This window comes from Lepidochelys olivacea, assembly GCF_965140295.1.
Source record: "Lepidochelys olivacea isolate rLepOli2 genome assembly, chromosome: 6".
Lineage (NCBI taxonomy): Eukaryota > Metazoa > Chordata > Testudines > Cheloniidae > Lepidochelys > Lepidochelys olivacea.
The window spans coordinates 62,805,257-62,827,440 of record NC_140416.1 but is presented as its reverse complement, the minus strand read 5'-3'; the positions used below and the strand labels follow the sequence as shown (position 1 = coordinate 62,827,440).

Genomic DNA, 22,184 nt, shown 5'->3' with positions numbered 1-22,184 from the left:
TCAGTTGTCAGTTTCTTTTATATTTAAGCATTACTTTATTAAGGAATAAGGCTCAACCAAACTGCTACCTTGAAATATTTGGTTATCAATAACTTAAGCATTTGGTAAAATAGTAATTATAGAGAAGTTGGTTGCCTTCAATACAGTTGATCATTCCATAAGACCTTTGCTTCCATCTCCAACAGATGCTGAAAACCCCATACATCCATCAAATTTGCAAACTAGCAAAAACCTTAACAGGGACCTCAGCAATGTAAAGGCAGAGTAGCATCCCAAGTGTAAGGAGTGTGACAGTCAGATGTGTCTACCTGTTGATTTGTTAAGACTGCACTAATATGATTTGTATTTAAATGGCCCTCCATAGTATATAAGCACCTCATAATCTTTAATGTGTTTATTGTTGCAGCACCCTGTGTGCACTAGGGAAGTGCTATTATCTCATTCTAGAGATGGGGAAATGGAGCACAGAGAAACTAAACGATTTGCCCAGGGTTACACAGGAAGTCTGTGGCAGAGCCAAGAAGTAAAGCTAAGTCTGAGGCCCAGGCTAGTGCCCTAACCACTGAGCCATTTTCCACGAACGTACAAGTTTGATTAAAATGAACTACATATCGCTTTTCAGTACCTGTTGGAAATGGAAGCGAAAACCCTATAGAGTGTGTTATCAGCAGTGCTGTAGGCATTTTGCAAACGACAAGGAATGCAGGAGATTCACCCCTTAATCTGTTTTTCCATCATTTTTGTGGTTTGATTCAACTTTAACTGCCACTAAAACACTGGTGTATGTTTACCATATGTAGACAGTTTATCATCATACGATATACAATTCGCTTTTTTCCTGTATCTAAGATCAGATCCTTATCAACTGCTCAATACTTAAGAACATAAGAACAGCCCTACTAGGTCAGACCAAAGGTACATCCAGCCCAGTATCCTGTCTACCGACAGTGGCCAATGCCAGGTGCCCCAGAGGGAGTGAACTTAACAGGTAACGAAGTGATCTCTCTCTTGCCATCCATCTCCGCCCTCTGGCAAACATAGGCGAGGAACACCATTCCTTACCCATCCTGGCTAATAGCCATCAATTAACCTCCATGAATTTATCCAGGTCTCTTTTAAACCCTGTTATAGTCCTAGCCTTCACAACCTCCTCAAGCAAGGAGTTCCACAGGTTGACTGTGCGCTGAGTGAACAAAAAAATTCTTTTATTTGTTTTGAAACTGCTACGCATTAATTTCATTTGGTGGCCCCTAGTTCTTATATTATGAGAACACGCAAATAACTTTTCCTTATTCACTTTCTCCACACCACTCATGATTTTATGTACCTCTATCATATCCCCCCTTAGTCTCCTCTTTTCCAAGCTGAAAAGTCCTAGCTTCTAATTTTACCTCATATGGGACCCGTTCCAAACCCCTAATCATTTTAGTTGCCCTTTTCTGAATCTTTTCTAATGCCAGTATATCTTTTTTGAGATGAGGGGACCACATCTGCATGCAGTATTCAAGATGTGGGCGTACCATGGATTTATATAAGGGCAATAAGATATTCCCCGTCTTATTCTCTATCCCTTTTTTAATGATTCCTAACATCCCGTTTGCTTTTTTGACTGCCACTGCACACTGCATGGATGTCTTCAGAGAACTATCCATGATGACTCCAAGATCTTTCTACTGATTAGTTGTGGCTAAATTAGTCCCCATCATATTGTACATATAGCTGGGGTTATTTTTTCCAATGTGCATTACTTGAAATTTAATGTGCATAAATGTAATTTGCCATTTTGTTGCCCAATCACTTAGTTTTGTGAGATCTTTTTGAAGTTCTTCACAGTCTGCTTTGGTCTTAACTATCTTGAGCAGTTTAGTATCATCTGCAAACTTTGCCACCTCACTGTTTACCCCTTTCTCCACTTCATTTATGAGTAAGTTGAATAGGATTGGTCCTAGGACTGACCCTTGGGGAACAACACTAGTTACCCCTCTCTATTCTGAAAATTTACCATTTATTCCTACTCTTTATTCTCTGTCTTTTAACCAGTTCTCAATCCATGAAAGGATCTTCCCTCTTATCCCATAATGGCTTAATTTATGCAAGAGCCTTTGGTGAGGGATCTTGTCAAAGGCTTTCTGGAAATCTAAGAACACTATGCCCACTGGATCCCCCTTGTCCACATGTTTGTTGACCCCCTCAAAGAACTCTAATAGATTAGTAAGACATGATCTCCTTTTACAGAAACCATCTTGACTTCTGCGCAACAATTTACGTTCTTCTATGTGTGTCTGACAATTTTATTCTTTACTATTGTTTCAACTAATTTGCCTGGTACTGACATTAGACTTACCGGTCTGTAATTGCCAGGATCACCTCTAGAGCCCTTCTTAAATATTGGAGTTACATTAGCTATCTTCCAGTCATTGGGTATAGTAGTTGATTTAAAGGACAGGTCACAAATCATAATTAATAGTTCCGCAATTTCACATTTGAGTTCCTTCAGAACTCTTGGGTGAATGTAATCTGGTCCCGGTGACTTGTTACTGTTAAGTTTCTCAATTCATTCCAAAACCACCTCTAGTGACACTAGATTTGTCACCTACAAAAGACGGCTCAGGTTTGGGAATCTCCCTAACATCCTCAGCCGTGAAGACTGAAGCAAAGAATTCATTTAGTTTCTCCGCAATGACTTTATCATCGTTAAGTGCTCCTTTTATATCTCGATTGTCCAGGGGCCCCACTGGTTGTTTAGCAGGCTTCCTGCTTCTGATGTACTTAAACATTTTATTACCTTTTGAGTTTTTGGCTAGCTGTTCTCCTTTTGCCAAGAGTTACTTTGCCAAGAGTTAATTTGGCAGTGTTTCAGCTTCTTTCTATTTACCTCACCAGGATCCGACTTCCACTTTTTAAAAGATGCCTTTTTATCTCTCACTGCTTCTTTTATATGGTTAAGCCACTGTAGCTCTTTTTTAGTTCTTTTACTGTGTTTTTTTAATTTGGGGTATACATTTAAGCTGAGCCTCTATTATGGTGTCTTTGAAAAGTGTCCATGCAGCTTGCAGGGATTTTGCTCTTGTCATTGTACCTTTTAATTTCTGTTTAACTAAACTCCTCATAGTTCCCCTTTCTGAAATTAAATGTCACAGTGTTGGGCTATTGAGGTGTTCTTCCCACCACAGGAATGTTAAATATTATTATATTATGGTCACTATTTCCAAGCTGTCGTGTTATAGTTACCTCTTGGACCAGATCCTGCGCTCCACTCGGGACTAGATCTAGAGTTGCCTCTCCCGTTGTGGGTTCCTGTACCAGCTGCTCCAAGAAGCAGTCATTTAAAGTATCAAAAAAAGGTCTCCGCAATGCGTCCTGAGGGACATGTACCCAGTCAATATCGGGATAATTGAAATCCCCCACTATTATTGAGTTTTTTGTTTTGATAGCCTCTCTAATCTCCCTTAGCATTTCATCGTCACTATCGCTGTCCTGGTCAGGTGGTCAATAATAGATCCCTACTGTTATATTCTTATTAGAGCACGGAATTACTATCCATAGAGATTCTATGGAACATGTGGATTCATTTAAGATTTTTATTTTATTTGATTCTACGTTTTCTTTCACATATAGTGCCACTCCCCCCGCACGACCTGTTCTGTCCTTCCGATATATTTTGTACCATTGTACAAAATGTGTCCCATTGATTGTCCTCACTCCACCAGGTTTCTGTGATGCCTATTGTATCAATATCCTCCTTTAACACGAGGCGCTCTACTTCACCCATCTTATTATTTAGACTTCTAGCATTTGTGTACAAGCACTTTAAAAACTTGTCACTGTTTGTCTGTCTGGCCTTTTCTGATGTGTCAGATTCTTTATGTGAATGTTTCTCCTCTGATCTGGCCCTTACTTTATCCTCTTCCATCCGCTCCTCCTGACTAAAACCTACAGAATCTCTATCAATAGACTCTCTTCTAAGAGAGGTCTCTGTCCAATCCACATGAGCCTCTGCAGCAATTGGCTTTCCCTCATCTCTTAGTTTAAAAACTGCTCTGCAACCTTTTTATGTTAAGTACCACCAGTCTGGATCCACTTTGGTTTAGGTGGAGCCCATCCTTCCTGTATAGGCTCCCCCTATCCCAAAAGTTTCACCAGCTCCTAATAACTTATAGCAGAACTGGAATGTATTCAAACACCACATACTTTATGGGTCTAGTAATCCAGACAGTTATTGCCAGTGAAAATTATCTCTGCTTCTTAAAGACATCGTATTAATTGTGTTAAGAAAATACATTTTAAATCCTTAGCATACACTGACTTTGGTTAAATACTGATTTCATCATCAAATTAATAGGATTAATTAGAATATTTAGAAAGTAGTATGTTTTTAAATAACCCTCATGTATAAAAACATGAAAAATAACTATATAATATATAAACTAGTGGTATTTGTAGCAGTTTACTAAAATTATTTTTGGTTTGATTTTATGCTACTGAAGATTTTCAATCCTCTGTGACCCAAAAAGGGCAAGAACATGTATTTTTCACTGGGTAAGGTTCTTACAGGTTGTAAAGTCCGTAATTTCCAAGCGGATCAGAGCAATTTGTGTCACACGAATATTGTATGTTACAGGGTTTATAAATTACTAATGGGATGGGGGCAATTTGGTGGGTGTGTGGGAGGGGGCAGAATGTCAGTTGATCATAACTTGCTCCAGAACATTTAATGATATCATTACAGGTTTCAACAAAGATGGATGAGATAGGGCAGCCCAACTTGCAGTGGCACAGGGGATCTAAATGCAGATACCAAAACTCTGGACCAATATCCTTGGCTGGCAAGCCACTTCAAGTCAATCCTCTTTAATACATGGAAAGACATTAGCAGCTCCAGAGGCAGAGATGGAGAATCATAGCTGTTTTTTAAAATTACTTGGCCCTTTTCTTTCCAAAGGTACCTTCAAAAATATAAACCAATGTTTCAACCCTAGGTATATAAACAAAACAAAACACAAAACAAAACACAAAAAGCAAAACAAACAGAAGTCTGCTACATCCACAGAGCCAGCTGCTGGTAAGGAGATTCTCTATGAAGGCTCCAGGACACTGGAACTTCCTTCCTTCTTGGCCCAGAATAATCCAAATTTGATGACCTTCCAGGCATGTTACAAAAGACACTTATTTGGTTACGATTTTGGAGAGGGCTGAACACATTCTCCCCAGAACCATGAGACTGTGCAAAAAAAACAGCCTTATAGGTGGCAAGCTAGCTGAGTTTCTCCTTTTGAATTTGTAGTTAATGATGCTGAGGTTTTCTTTTGTTGTAATATAAATTATGTGTCAGTGTGTCTAGAAGTCTCATTATTCAAATCAAACTTTAAAAAAACAAACCAGAAACTGTAGCAGAGGGCAAGGGAGACTCAAGATCCATACACACACTATTTTTAATAAGATGAGTCAGATAAGATTAGGGTATATCTTCAAGAATCTTCTCACTGAGCGTCCCCAAACATTATAACAGCAATGTGATCATGGAGGACAGGAATTGGTATGTTTTATGGAGGAAGGGGGAGAGAGCAGAGCTAAAAAGTGTTTTGGTCAGAGGCATCTAGAGGGATCAAATGTTCAGATAAGAGAACAAGCTGCCATGATACAGGGCCTTTGAGGTGATGGTAGCACAAGGGCAAAAAAGGATGCCAAAGGACACTCTCTGGTCAGACTGCAGGAAGGGGAACCAAGATTCTTTTAACAAAAAAGACATGCTCCTAATGAGAGGGAAAGGGCAGGAGGGAGAAATTTAAATAAAAAATTTTAAAAAAAGAAGCAATGTTTGGCAAATAGAAGAAAAATAATTTGGTGAAAGTTATATTCAAGCTTCTAAGAAAATAGGATAGAAATAAGTTAACAAGTATTTGAAAGGATCCCATTAATAAGCAGGTAAAATATTTGTAAACATTTGCTAATATAGGGCCCAATCCTGTGAGATGCAGAGTACCAGGATACTGGCCCCCATCTCTCCCCCTCACAGGATTGGGCCCATCCTATATATCAATGTTGAATATGTCGAGCTTGGTTAAGCACTGTCTAGGAGGTTGAAGGGGACACAAATATCTGAAGAGTATAAACAACAAACAGGTAGAGAAAGGATTGAGAGCAGTAGAAAAGTAAAATTAGAAGTAATGGAATGAAATTAAGAGGAGGAAAATTTTGGCCAAATATCAGGAAATAAAGCTTGACACCAGATCTGTTAGATCAAGGGATAGTGTCCTATGAGCCGTGGTGGAAACCCAGTCATTTTGAAAATGTAAAATCAGACTGGACAAAACATTAGCAAATTTACAACAGGGTCTAATCCTGTATTGGCAGAGAGACAGACTAAGTAACCTACATAGACCATTTCCAGCTCTACCTTTTCTAAATATTGTTCTTGTAATTCCCACCGACATTAAAATTAAAGTGTGCCTTGAGAAAACAAATACACCCAACAAAATATTTTCCTCTATCTTTTGATGCACTGCATATAGTGACTACAATGTTTGTAGGGCTCTATAACCTGCTTATACGCTTTAAATAATAGCTGAGGGTTTCCTAGGATTGGCTATGCATGAACCAGTGCTGGAAATGCCACACTTCAGATTTTGGTTTGTTCTCAGATATAGTACATCCCAAGTACACCCCTTGGTCATTTACCATCAGAAGAAATCACTGCTAAAATGAGTACTGAACATAAAAAATAAAAAAAATAAAAAACCAAAAAGACTAACATTGGGGGGAAAAAATTAAGTGAAGATGGAAAAATACCAAGAAAATTGGTTTTGCAGCTAATGCACAAAATGTTTCCATGAGAATCAGCACAGTATTTTCTTAAGCTAAGCCATACAGTTCTACTTTAACAGATTTCCTGCAGCATAGAGAAAAATGTGCAGCTCCATCCACTACACCTACAGAATCAACCATCTGAAATAATTTTAAAAGGAGTGAAGAGCTTCTCTATGGTTCACAAATCCATGACAAATGACTGACTTTCTGAGAAAGGAGAGGGGAAGCGGCAGGGAGGTTTGTCAGCTTAGATATTCTTGAGATTTTTCTTTTGGGAAGACAAGAGAGGGATACCTTGATGTACTTGAGTTTCCATCATCCAAGTATGTATTGAGTAGGTCATCCAATAACGTTTGCTCCTCTTACAGCTCAAATGCATACATTAATGCGGACATCATAGTCAGCTCAGTTTCCTGCTGTGAAGGTGAACAAGAAAAGGTGAACCACACATGATGATTTTTGAGTGTCAAACGAAGTACACCTTTCAGTCCTTTAATCAAGAATGTAAAATCTACCTATTCACAGTGCATGTGTAAGCGGGGAATAGTCCCGCTCTTGTGAGGAGCTTTCCTGGCTTCTGCACTACCGCGGTGAAGTGGGCTAGCGAAAGGATCTGAGTCCTCACTCCCACTTCCTTCACCCAGTGGCCTCCCTGCCCTTGAGGACTCCCCTTCCACTCTCCTGTCTGGCAGGGTCCTCGTAACCCCAACAAGGCTGGGCCCAGGATTCCTGGGGGACTTGACCCCCCAACCCTGCTGTGGTCACCTAGGACACGGGCTCGGGTGTCCCCACTTGGGGTACTCTCTATGCAATGGGCACTTCTCTGACCCACTGACCAGTACATACAAGTTAAAGTTATTTAATCAACAATTAATTTTAAAAAGAATAAGGAATAATGGGAAAGGTTAAAGAAAACATATCAACCCGCTCTGTGGCAGGGAACATCACAAACAGTGTCTCTGGAATGTCAGGGCAGTTCACAGTCTGTTACTTGTAAGTCCCAGGCCTTCTTCTCAGGCCCTGGCTGTGCTACAGGGATGCTATGGGTTGGACACTTGCTCTGGTGGTGGCCACACGCTCTCAGGCTCTAAGTGGTAGGACCCTTCTAAGTGGTAGGAACCCCAGTGTCGCCCCCGCCCTGTCGGGGTTACGATCCAAGCCTGGCCTGCAGAGCCTCTTGGCTGAGGCGTCTCCCTGTGCTGGGCCTGCTGCCCAGGGTCCCCCTCACTCTCCCCAGCTGCTCACCGCACCCAGCTCAGACTGCTCCAGCCCCAGCTGCACCAATCTGTCTCTGCACTGCTGCTCTGCCTCCAGCTCCCTGGGCTGCTTCTTTGGCCCCTCTGGCTTCTGGTTGCTACAGCTCTGCTCCCAGGACAGGTCTGCTCTGCAGGCTGCTTCTGTGACTGCTCCCAGCACTGACCTGTTTCGTGGGCTGCTTTTCTGGCCGCTCTGGCTCTGGTTGCTGCAGCTCTCCCCCCAGGGCAAGTCTGTTCTCTCTGGGCTGTGCCTCTGGCTTTGGGGTTACAGCTCTGCTCCCAGGACAGGGTCTGCTCTCTCTGGATCTGGCACAGCTCTGCTCCCCAGCTTAGCTTGGGCCCCTGCTTTCTCTTTAGCTCGGCCCCACTCTGTCTAACCCAGGCAATTGCAGCTCACACAGAGGACGGGACCTCCCTGGCATCCTGACTCCCTGATTAGCCTGCTCACCCTGTCATTCAGGCTGACCTGGAGCATTGGCCTCTCCCCATTGTTCCTGGGGACTGTCAGTCTCAGGGTCCTGATTTCCCATAGACCCTTCCTCTTTTAGTACTGGGAGCTAGCCAACTAAAACACCCCCACTGACTGTTAGTAAGGGGGCAACAGTCCCCTTACACATGGTATCATGATGCAGGGGACCAGACTGAAAGGTATTCTTAGTTCCAAGCCCTCAACCACTAGGCAATAAACTAACTGGTTATGGCTCTCCCCATGTATATATTCATTTCTAGGCCAAGTCAATAGATTTCACCTAGAACAAAGAGAGAATCATAAAAACATGCCAGTAGAGGGGGAAGGTGATCAAACAAAGACAGTTTGTGTTTAATGCAGTGGAGGACAGGAAGTCGTCAGAGGGATGCAAAGAGGGGACGATGTGGTCAGTGATGATCCTGGAATACGATCCTGGCAACAGAATTCTATTCTAAGCAGGTTCTTACACTGTGCTTATCACCATAGTATCGGAACACCTTCCAGCAGTGCACGATTAAACATTTGTCACATCTCCCCAGGGTGAGAAACATGCGCAGTGGAGTGTTTTGTTTTGGTAGGGTAGTGGTTTGAAGGAGTTTTTTTTAGGATTGTTTGTTTTTAATATATATGTCACAACATATTTATGTTAGAAGGCAAGGAACGTACCTTCAGAGAAATGCACCTTGCACTTGGAGTGGAGACGGTGAAGTCTGATGTTCCTTAGTTCCTGGGAGGGTTTCATTCCACAGTCTTGGACAGATTGCCAAGAAAATTCCATCTCCCACACATGAGTTTTACCCTTATTATAGAAAGTTGCATTACTCCAGATGAGCAATATAGTCAACCAGAGTCTTTATTCTGGAGCCTCAGGAGCCTCCAGGCCATGGAGCACCCTGAAGATAAAAGACTGGGACCCTGAACTTTAGTCAATATTCTATGGGAAGCCAGTAGAGAGCATGTCAAACTTCAACATACTTAAGGAGAGGAATGTGGTCGATATTAGGGCTAGAGCAGAGGTTCTCAAACTTTTGTACTGGTGACCCCTTTCACACGGCAAGCCTCTGAGTGCGACCCCCTCCCTTATAAATTAAACACACGTTTTTATATATTTAACACCATTATAAATGCTGGAGGCGAAGTGGGGTTTGGGGGGGATGGAGGCTGACAGCTCGCGACGCCCCATGCAATAACCTCACAACCCCCTGAGGGGTCATGACACCCAGTTTGGAGAACCCCTGGGCTAGAGAGAGGATTACTGTAATAGAGATGCAGGATGAGGGCATGGACAGACACAAAAGACTAAGAGCAAAATTTCCAATAGTACCTAGGTAACCTGAAGTCCCTCTGAAGAACATTGGTGATATTAATAAAAATTACAAATATGATGTGAACATCTATTTGATTTTGATCATTGTGCCTGATACATAGGTGCAACTCAGTTCTTGGTGGCACATCTGCAGGAAGACAGACAACGGTCACAGATAGCCCAATCACTGGTACTCAAAACAATATATGTGTTAACTCCTTTGAAGGTGTATCCCCACCACCCTCTGTTCAACAGGATGGCTGTCAGGCTGATAACTCCCAGTGTGGCAGAGACGTGGGGGATCCTTGACATTAGAATTTGGAACCTGTTAAAAGCTTAATTCCTGAGGTTGATGGGGGAGACACAGTCTACAGAGAAACAGATTGTAATCTGTTCTCCAGAACAGCAGAGGTACCAGGGATAAGTCAGGCCTACCAAAGTGATTGCATGGGTAGATCTTTTCTTATTTCAAACTTCTCTCTCCAGTTGCTGTATTACTATGAATATTAATGTTTTCAAGAAACTGTTTGGTATCACTGCACTTACCTACTGCTCACAGCTCGTGAAGGGATATCTACAGCAAGTGCCCAACCCAGTTGGACGTGCTGAGGACACATGGTTAATAAAAAGGAGAGCAGAATCCGAGGGGGCGGGGGAGACAGTATAAAAGTGGGGTGCGTTCACGATTCTACTCTGAAAGGAGTGAAGCCATAGGGCCTGTCACGTGAAAGGATGTCCATGAAGAACCACAGAACTGGAAGGAACCTCGAGAAGTCATCTAGTCTAGTCCTCTGCACTCATGACAGGACTAAAGTATTATCTAGACTAGGGGGGTCTCAAACTGCGGGTCGTGACCCCTCAGGGTGTCACAAGATTATTACATGGGGAGTCATGAGCTGTCAAGTCTCCAACCCAAACCCCACTTCACCTCAAGCATTTATAATAATGTTAAATATATTTTAAAAAGTGTTTTAATTTATAAAGGTGGGGGGTGTTATGCAGAGGTTTGCTGTCTGAAAGGGATCACCAACACAAAAGTTAGAGAACCACTGATCTAGAGCAGGGTCAGGCAAATTTTTTGGCCTGAGGGCCGCATCAGGTTTCTGAAATTGTATGGAGGGCTGGTTAGGGGAGGATGTGCCTCCCCAAACAGCCAGACATGACCTGGCCCTCGCCCCCTCTCCAACGCCCCACTTCTCGCCGCCACCCCCCGCCCCCGGGACGCCTGCCCCATCCCCGCTCTCTGTCTCCTGACCGCCCCCAGATCCCCCACCGCCCCATCCAACCCTGCCTCTCCTTCCTCACTGCCCCCCCCAGGACCCCTGCCCCCATTCAACCCCCGTTCCCCGCCCTCTGACCGCCCCGACCCCTATTGATACCTCTGACCACCCCCCAAACTCCCCTGCCTTCTATCCAACCCCCCCTCCCTGCCCCCTTACCACGCAGCCTGGAGCACCGGTGGCTGGCAGCGTGGCTGCACCAGAACAGGCAGTCGCGTTGCGCCATGCAGCACTGGGTCAGCCCGGGCTCTGCAGCCCCGCCGCCCAGAGCATTATGCCACGTGGCAGTGTGGCTGCAGGGGACGGGGGACAGCCTCCCAGGCCAGGAGCTCAGGGGCCCGGCAGGACAGTCCCTCGGGCCGCATGTGGCCCGCAGGCCATAGTTCGCCCACCTCTGATCTAGACCATTTCTGACAGGTGTTTGTCTAACCTGATCTTAAAAACCTCCAAATGATGGTGATTCTACAAGCTCTCTTCTATTCCAGTGGTTAAATACCCTGACGGTTAAGAAGTTTTTCCTAATGCCCAATCTAAAACACCCTTGCTCCCATTGCTTCTTGTCCTATCCTCAGATGTTAAGAAGAACAATTTTTCCTCCCTCCTCTTTGTACCACCTTTTAAGTACCACCTTTTATGTACTTGAAAACTGCTATCATGTCCCCTCTCAGTCTTCTCTTCTCCAAACTAAACAAACCCAATTTTTTCAATCTCCCCTCATAGGTAATGTTTTCTAGACTTTAATCATTTTTGCTGCTCTTTCTGGACTTTGTGCAATTTGTCCATATCTTTCCTGAAATGTGGCACCCAGAACTGGACTCAGTTGGACTACACTCCAGTTGAGGCCTAATCAGCGTGGAGTAGAGTGGAATAATTACTTCTCATGTCTTGCTTACAACACTCCTACTAATACATCCCAGAATGATGGTTGCTTTTTTTGCAAGTGTTACACTATTCACTCCTAGCTTGTGATCCACTATGACCACCCCCAGATCCCTTTCCACAGTACTCCTTCCTAGGCAGTCGTTTCGCATTTTGTATGTGTATAACTGATTGTTCCTTCCTAAGTGGAGTACTCTGCATTTGTCTTTATTGAATATCATCCTATTTACTTCAGTCCATTTCTCCAGTATGTCCAGATCATTTTGAATTTTAATCCTATCCTCCACAGGACTTGCTACCCCTCCCAGCTTGGTATTGTCTGCAACGTTTATAAGTGTACTCTCTATGCCATTATCTAAATCACTGATGAAGATATTGAACAGAACCAGACCCAGAACTGTTCCCTATAGGACTCCACTCGATATGCCCTTCCAGTTTGACTGTGAACCACTTATAACTACTCTCTGGGGACAGTTTTCCTACCAGTTATGCACCCACTTTATAGTAGCTCCATCTGGTTGTATTTCCCAAGTTTATTTATGAGACGGTCATGCGAGACAGCATCAAAAGCCTTACTAAAGTCAAGATATACCACATCTACCGCTTTCTCCCTGTCCATAAGAGATTGAGAGGTCAACCATACAGCTAACCTGAGAACCATGACACTAGCATTTTCAAAAGTGAGACAAAGACAGTCCAGCTGACTTTCAATGAGACTTAGGTTTCTAAATCACTTTTGAAAATGAGTCTTACAAAAGTTTTTGAAAATTTTATACTGAATCTTTGAAACATATATGTAAAGGTAGTAAGACTTGGATACAGCCTGAGTGTGTGGGCACAGACAGAAGGCTGACACCCAGATTTCAAGCCTGAGGGCAGGTCTACATTTAAAATACGGCATTGACGCAGCTATGCCTCTTTAGCACTTAAGCGAAGATAATACTGTGTCAATGGGAGAGCTTCTCCCATCGGCATAGTTATTCCACTCCCTCCTGTCAACATAATGCTCATTTACAATTACATTCTGAGACCGATCAGTTAACCAGTTTTTAACCATTTAATGTCTCATGTTGATTTTGTATCATTACAGTTTCTTAATCAAAGTGTCCTACATAATCAATTCAAATGCCATAAAGAAGTTTAAGTATATGACAACAACATTATTACCTTTAGCAACCAAACTTGTAATCTCATCAAAAAAGCATCAAGTCTAACAAGATCTATTTTCCATAAACTCCCATGTTGACTGGCATTACATTATATTACCCTATAATTCTTTATTAAGTCGAGTGTCATATTAGGCAGTCTGTTATTTTGCCCAGCCATCAGTGTCAGGCTCACAGGCTTTTAATTACCTAGGGTCATCCCATTTCCCCCTTTTTAATATTGATACATAAACTTTCTTCCAGTCCTCTAAAATTTTCCCAGTATTCCAAGACTAATTGAAATCAACATTAGCAGTCTATAGTGCTTCTCAACCAGCTCTTCATGAGAGGGGCAGAGTAGTTCAAATGTTTCTGGAAGACATTCATTTACCTGTATCATGACCACTCAAACAATGATACGGAGAGCAAACTACTCATTTACTCCTTGTTTTTATATAAAATTATTTGTGCTTTTTTCCCCCCTTACATTCTTAGACAAAAAACAATACACAGATGTCTGATTAACAGGTAATCAAAGTTGTTGGCTTAAGCCACGATCCTCCAAAATCACACAGGTGCCTAAGCATTTGCAGCACTGGAGCCTCAGACATCTGTATTTAAGTCAACATTCTCCATCAAGACATAATTAGCCCTGGAACACAGGTATCAGTTTGCAAGCTCTTGCGCTTTCTGCAACAGCTGTGCTGTACGAAAAGATTCATTATCAGTTCAGTAGTCACAAGTTACTAAACTATCCCTATAAACATCAAAATTGACCTGCAAAGTTTTTTCAAGTTGGTACTCTTACTTAGCTTATGAAGTTCAGTCTGAGGATCCACCTCTATTTTATTTGTCAAAATCCATGTTTTCATATTTTTTTAAAACAACCACCACAAATCTGACCTTTCACAATTCCTTTGTGAAGAAGAGACTGAGAGGGACCCAAGCTCTGCTGTATGCTGACATCACCATTACTTGCATGCTAAAAAAATACAAATACTATTTCCTCACTCTCACATATATAGTTTACTTGTACATTACTACATTGATTTGGTTAAAGCAACTACATTGTTGTAAGAAAGCCGTTGCATTACTCCTCCCAGCCCAGAGTGTGAATATGTATGTGAGGAGTGGGGTGGGGAGGCTCACAGACTAGGAACAATCAGATTGCAGTCAGTAATTAACATGTCAGTAATTAACAGGATATGTGATGCCACTATTTTAAAGAAAATAAAGTTATACAACCCTCTATTCTCAGCAGCTGGTGTATCTAAAAAGCAAAGTTTAAGGAATAAGAAGAAAAAGATCTGGGTTAATTTATTAGAAAACTTTCAGTGTGTGAGTGGTGGTAGAAAACGTCAAAAAAAGTTTTGCAGATCACTATTAGCTTTCACCCGTTTTTCAGAATATGTATTTTTAACTAAAAAATGAATAATATGAATAAAACTATGTTCTCTGTCCCATAATAATAAAAAGACATTGGGTCATTGAGCTCATCAGCTATTTTTCAAGCACTACAAGAACCAAACAATGACATAGAAAGCAGGAAATGTTAACAGTTATACTCTACCTTGGATTTTTTACAGCATATCACCTATTTATGTTTAACAGGAGGTTGAACAGGTTTTAGCTAACATGGGTTTAAATTATTTTTTCCCTGAGATATTCTTAAAGATATTACTTAGCCCTTGACATCTTACAGCTTCACAATTATATTGTACAAATTAATGGTCCAGTCCTCCAAACACATGTGTAGTTTATGCTCCTGTGAGTAGTCCCACTAAAGTCAATGGGACTGCTCAGAAGCTTAAGTAGTTAAGCACTTGTGTAAGTATTTGCAAGCTCGGGGCCTAATTTAACCTTTAGGCAGCACTGCATACATAGATGGACAAAATGAGATATAAATAAGTGAAATGACTTTCTCAAGGTTTACAATGAGTCAGTAGCAATGCCAGAAATAGGATTCAGATGTTCCTGTTTCCAAGTCCTGAGCTTATTTCTCTAGGTGGTGTTGCTCCTCAAATAAAAATAAAAAAAGGAATCCTACAAATAATATTAGTCATCTGCTCATCCATGTCCTGTATCAGCCTTGCAAAATTCTATTCATTCATGTGGAGCAATAATCTTGTTGATAAGAAAGTAAAATAAAATAAAATAAAATGTTATTATATTGGGATTTCAGCACCAAAATGTGCTAATCACAAGAAACAAACTCCCCAAAGAGCTTACAATTGTCACTATAAAGTGTAGGCAAGTAGATTTTTGTGCCTAAAGGGGAAGTTACTCACCTTGCAGTAACTGAAGTTCTTTGAGATGTGTGTCCCTGTGAGTGCTCCACTCTAGGTGTCGGTGCATCCTGGCACCATTGATCGGAGATTTTCGGTAACAGTGCCTAGTCGGGACGCAGGTGCTCAGTTGGTATCTCCCATCTCGTTGGACTCTTCCTGAGCACCTGCGTCCTGCACCCCCTTCAGTTCCTTCTCTACCATGAAGCAATTATACTAGTACTCCAAAGTAGAGGGTAGGAAGGAGGGGAGTGGAGCATCCACAGGGACACACATCTGAAAGAACTTCAGTTACTGCAAGGTGAGTAACTTCCCCTTCTTCTTCGAGTGCTGCCCCTGTGGGTGCTCCACTCTAGGTGAATGTGTAGCAGTTCCCACTATGGTCGGTGGGACTTTGGAGACACGGCAGTGAGTACTGTATGGCCTACTATGGTGTCTGCCGTGGTATCCTGTGTGATAGCACAGTGTTTGGCAAACGTGTGTTCAGATGACCATGTAGCCACTTTATAGATGTCAGAAATGGGTACGTTATGTAGGAAGGCAACAGATGTCGACATAGCTCGAGTGGAATGAATTCTAATGCCTTCGGGCGGTTGAATATTTTGAATACAGTAAGAGGATCTGATGCAGTCAGAGAGCCACTTGGACAGACGTTGTTTAGAGATAGCCATACCTTTTGACCTTTTGGTGATGGAGACAAAGTCATGGAGATTTACGAAATGGCTTAGTCCTGTCTAAGTAAAAAGTGATTGCTTGCTTGACGTCAAGAGTATGCAGGTTTGCCTCATGTGGAGTCTTTTGAGGCTTGGGATAGAAAGTAGGTAAGTATACAGGTTGGTTAAGGTGGAAGATGGATATCACCTTAGGGAGAAATTTAGGATGTGGTCTCAGAGTGACTCTGTCTTTGGAGAAGACTGTGTAGGGAGGATGGGCCATCAGGGAGCTTATTTCACCTACTTTTGTTGCTGATGTTATTGCAACTAAGAAAGCTACCTTCATGGACATATGGAGAAGAGTGGAGGTAGCCAAGGGCTCGAATGGAGGTTTCAGGAGAGCGTGAAGAACGAGGTTAAGATTCCATGTAGCTGCCGTTGGGTAAATTTCAGGGTAGAGATTTTGCAGGCCCATGAGAAATCGTTTTATGGCGCGGTGGGTAAAGAGTGAATAACCTAACAGGTCATGGAAGGTGGTAAGCGCCTCCAGGTGTACTTTGATAGAGCTGTGAGAAAGTCCATCCTGTTTTAGTTTCAGGAGGTAGTATAGAATGTTAGGGAGGGTCACCGTATTGGGCATTAAGTGATTACGTGAGCACCAGAGGGCGAAACGCTTCCACTTCTGCAGGTTAAGTTTTAAGAGTGGAGTCTTTTCTACTGTGCAGGACGACATATCGGACTTGCTCAGAACAGGCTAGTTCATGGGTGTGGAACCATGGAGGAACCACTCTGTCAGGTGGAGCTTTTGGAGCTGCGGGTTAAGAACCCATCCGTTGTCCTGGGAAAGGAGATCTGGTCTGTTAGGGAAAGCCCGTGGATGATGGGAGGACATGCGGAGTAGGTAAGGATACCACGTCTGTCTCAGCCAAGCCGGGGCAATAAGGATGATCCAGGCCTTGTCGTCTACGATCTGCCAAAGAACCCTGTGTAGTACAGGAATTGGTGGGAAGGCGTAGGGGAGAGAGTTGTTCCATGGGATCAAGAACGTGTCTCCTAGGGATGCAGTCCTGAGTCCTGCTCTGGAGCAAAACAGGTGACAATTTCGATTCTGGGTTGTGGAAAAGAGGTCTATTGACAGGGTGTCCCAGAGGGAGAAGAGCTGTTGAAGTATTGCAGGATGTAGTTCCTATTTGTTTTCTGTCAAGAAGTGCCTGCTGAGTGCATCAGCAGTAGTGTTGTGGTAGGTAGGAAGTGATGATTTGTATTTGATGTTGTATGCACCAATTCCATATTCGGATGGCTTCCATGCAAAGGGAATGTGATCAGGCTCCCCCTTGTCTGTTGATGTAGTACATGCATGCTATGTTGTCTGTTAAGACCAGAATAGATTTGTTCTTTGTGAGCGGAAGAAAGTGAAGGCATGCTCGCCTCACTGCTCTGAACTCTAAGAGATTTGTGTGTAGTAGGTGTGTCTCTGATGCAGACCACCGGCCTTGTGCCCTGTGTCCCCCTAGATGTGCTCCTCAACCAATTAAGGAAGCGTCCATGGTGAGCATGAGCATTGGGGATCGCTGCTGGAAGGAAACCCCCGTGCAGAGGTTTTCTGGTCTTGTCCATCAATGTAGGGAAGCTAGAACATTGGGAGGAGGAGTTAGAAACGTCCCTAAGGTGTGTCTGTTGAGTTTGAAATTGGAATTGAGCCAGCCCTGAAGACATCTCATGTGTAGACTGGCGTACTGGACCACAAAGGTGGTGGCTGCCATGTGACCAAGGAGCTGTAAACAGATTCTTGCCTGTGTCCTGGAACAAATAGAGAGCATGCGTATGAGCTGCGTGATAGCAAGGAACCTGTGATATGGGAGCAAGACTCTGGATTGAGTTGAGATGAGCTCCGATGAACTCTCTCTGTTGTATAGGTGTCAGGTTGGATTTTTGGATGTTTATTTGGAGGCCTAGGCTGTGAAAGAAGGAGATGGCGAAATGCGTAGCTTGAAGTGTCTCGCCACAGGAGTTGCCCTTGATGAGGCAATTGTCCAGGTAGGGGAAAAGCACGATCCCATGTTTGTGGAGATGAGCCACAACCATGGCTAGAGTTTTGAAAAAAAAGACTCTTGGTGCTGTGGAGAGGCTGAAAGGAAGAACTCTGTATTGAAAATGGTCATGACCGATTGTAAATCATAGGAAGCGTCTGTGAGCTGGATGAATTGATATATGAAAATAAGAGTCCTGTAGGTCGAGGGCTGTGAACCAGTCCCCTTGATCCAGTGCAGGAATTACTGTGCCCAGTGTGACCATCTTGAATTTTTGTATCCTCACGAATTTGTTTAGTTGGCATAGATCTAGTATAGGCCTCCATCCCCCGGTCTTTTTCTGGGTCAGGAGATAATGGGAGTAGAGCCATTTCCCTCGATGTTGCATCGGCACAGGTTCCAACTGCGCCTAGATGGAGAAGGTGAGCCACTTCTACGCAAGTAGGTGCTCATGAAAGGGGTCCCTGAAGAGGGACGGGGAAGGGTAGGAGGATAGGATATGAATGGGATAAAGTAACCGGACTGAACTATTTCGAGGACCCAGCAGTCATGTGTAATACGCTGCCAGGCATGCTGGAAACTCTGGAGGCGGTGGCCAAATGGGCAAGTAGGCTGTGGAATCAAGGGGTGATCGTGCAGACCCTCGACCAATGTTTCAAAATTGTTCATTCCTAGATGGGTGGGAGGTCATTGCTTGAGCTTGATTTTGTTTGCCCTTAGGGGGTCTAGCGCGATTCCTCTACGTCATATGGCTTGGGTTGAGGCCGATAATATTGTTGTGTGCGCGGTCTTTGGTATCGTTGTCTCCTGGGAAGAGAAGGGTGAATGCCCAGGGTGCACAGTGTCGCTCTAGAATCTTTCATGGTGTGAAATAGTTCATCGGGTTTTTTGGAAAACAGTTTGTCTTTATCAAACGGGAGGTCCTCCACTTTGGTCTGCAGATCTTTAGGGATGCCAGATGCAGAAAGCCATGGAGATCTGTCCATAACCACAGCAGTTGCAGTAGTACAGGCTGCTGTGTCTGCCGTGTCTAAAAAGGCTTGTAGGGCCGTTCTGGAAATCAATTGGCCCTTGCTCAGAATTGATTTAAAGTCCGCTCTCCTATCGTCTGGAATGTAGGAGGCAAATTCAAAAAGTTTACTGTAGTTATCAAAGTTGTAGCTGACGAGGAGTGCAAAGTAGTTTGCCATCCTGAATTGTAGTGTGGAGGACGTGTAAACCTTGCAACCCAAGACGTCAAGGCGTTTAAGGTCCTTGTCTTGTGGGGCGGGCCGATATTGTGGCTGTTTCGTCCTTTGTGCAACTGCATCCATGATGAAAGAGTTCAGTTGTGGGAGAGAAAATAGGAAGTCAGCATCCTTAGCAGGAACACAGTATTTACGTTCTGCCTCTCTCTAGGTTGGTAATAAAGAAGCTGGAGTTCGCCAGAGTGTGTCAGCTGGTTCAAGGAGTGCTTCATTTATAGGGAGCGCGATCTTTGAGGATGCAGAGAGTTGAAGGATTCTGAGGAGTTTGTGTTGTGTCTCCTGAACCTCTTCTAGAGGGATGTCTTGACTGAGTGCCACCCTCTTGAAAAGCTCTTGACATTGTTTACAGTAGTCCATGTTCTGTGGAGGTGGGGGAGACAGGGCTCAATCTGGAGCAGATGGAGAATTAGGGTTCAGTGAGTCAGGATATGGTTCGTAGCTCACGTTCTCAGGAGAGGGTTCAGGTACTCTAGAAGTGGACAGAGCTGGAGATCAAGACAGAAGCAGGTAGTGGTTTCGTGGAAGAGGTCTGAGGATGAGTGGTAGGAAGATGTGGCCAAGGGTACCACTAAGGCCAAGGCATAGGGTAGGAGAACCCAGGTGCCGTCCCCGGGAAAGTACGGAAACTGAGGCTGGTGGCTGTGGACCGTAGACCGAGGTGGAAGAGGTCTTCTAGTGGAGGAGGAGAGGCAGGTAAGGAGAACTCCGCCTGCTGCTGTATATCGGGTTCGCTGTCAGTGAAGGTAGCCAGTTCAGGTAGTGAGAGCGGCTGTTCAAAGAATGAGCCCTGTGTATCCAGGAGCAGAGAGTTCGGTTCAGGTGGCACTGAGAGGTCACACTGAGTAACTGTTGCTCCTGCTCCCTGGGCTGCGCTCTAGCACATTAGCAAGTGAAAGTGTCAGCGGTGCCACGGGTCTGTTGGAGGTGCCCTGCAGGGGGTCCGCTGCTGGTACAGGGGCAGGAGGCAGGCTCGGTGCCGACGTTCTTCCCGGCACCAGGGCAGAGCGTGCAGTCAGCCCCAGGGCTATTTTTAGCATGGAGGGGGTTGGTGCCAACTTCCTTGTCGGCACCGAGGCAGAGCGTGCAGCCAGCACCGCAGCTATGTTTAGCACTGAGGCGCTCGGTGCCGCGGAGACCTTCCCGATATGGGAGGTCGGTTTCCTGCCTCTGTGGTCTGCAGGAGCCATGGCTGAGGCTTTAGAAAAACCTGAGGCGCCTGCCTGTGACACTATCAGCACAAAGGGTAAGGATCTCGCGGGAGACCCTTTACCCTTGTCAGAGTCTCTCCTATGAGACTGCTGTGCTTCTTGCCTCTGCTCCAGAGAGGGTGAAGCAACGCTCCCAACTGGTTCGGATCTGGCCAGGGAGCGTGTAGGAGTGGGTTTAACTTTCCCCGACTCTGAAAGCGGCTGCGGGGATTTTTCCATCAGAATAATTTTAAGCTGCAGGTCCCTGTCGCGCCGAGCCCTTGACATGAGGCTCGTACAGTGGAGGCACTTTGCAGGGATGTGGGTTTCCCCGAGGCACTTCACACAATGTGAGTGCCCATCTGACCGTGGCATGTCGTCCTGACAGGAAACACACTTTTTGAATCCTGAAGCCCCTGGCATTGTGAATTAGAGATGGCAGGGGAGAGCGTCTCAGTGGGAGACAAGCCTGAAGCAAAAAGGTTTTTTGTTTTTTTAATTAACTATGTAACTACACTAAAGGAAGGGAAACAACTGGGATGTAATGAATAACTATTTCTATATTCTTTGTTACTTTTTTCCTACAGAGACCAGGGGAGAGGAGCAGCACTGCCCCAACTCCCGTCTTCAGCCGAGGACGGTTGAGAAGGAACTGAGTGGGGTGCAGGCACTCAGGAAGATTCCAGCGAGACGGGAGATACCAACTGAGCACCTGCGTCCCGACCAGGCACTGCTACCGAAAATCTCCAATCAACGGCGCCGGGACGCACCGACACCTAGAGTGGAGCACCCACAGGGACAGCACTCGAAGAAGAATTAGAAATTTCACATGCCAATTTTTTCAACTCTGCCCTAAATGTTGCATGGAGTAGCCCCAGTACATTCAAACCAGCCCCAATACATTCAGAGAGCTGTTCTATGGCCCACAAGTGCTTCCATCCCCATTAAGAAAGTCCAAAAGAACTAAATTTTTTTATCTTTAATTATACTCAACGTTTCCAAAAGTTCTTACTGAACAGGATTCCTACTTTTTCATTTTTATTAATTTCTCACTATAAAATCATTACAGGTTACTCTGTAGTGCCACAAAAATGTGATACATTTCCATTCATTTGACTTGAGGGCAAAATGAAGCCTTCACAACTATGTCCACCATTCAGCTCAACCTTGTATTCACCATCAAAGTCAGAATTAAATTAAGTCTACAATCTATTGAAAAGTATCAGCAAGGACTATATTTTCAGGAACAGCTTCTTATATTGTGTGTTCAAGACTATTAATTGGATAGACATCTATTTGAATTCTCTGCACAAGTTTGTAAATATTTTTGCAGGCACAAAATTGGAAATGGATTTTAGGCCAGCTGAAAATTTTACTCCAACAGTCAGTAGGGGTGAAAGATCGTGTGACTGAAAATTGTATTATTGTTAGTTTTAAACAAAACAAAATAAAAAACCCTTTCTAACTTGAAGTCTTCCTACCCTCCATCCTCATCTGGAGATGAGGGTCTTCGGGGGACGGTAGTACAAGGAAGAGGGAAGCTGTGGTTTGGGTTTAGTTTTAGAATGTTCAGAGATCACATGCATGAACTAAAAAAATTCTTGTAAATCATTACAAGAGTTTAAAATCAAATCCAGATG

At 43.8% G+C, this 22,184-nt stretch overlaps 1 protein-coding gene across 4 annotated transcripts in view; it reads right to left on the bottom strand.

Moving 5' to 3' along the window:
- The window catches only part of SIPA1L1 (signal induced proliferation associated 1 like 1), a 382,778-nt gene that overhangs the window by 286,641 nt on the left and 73,953 nt on the right, over positions 1-22,184 (bottom strand). The window lies entirely within an intron of this gene.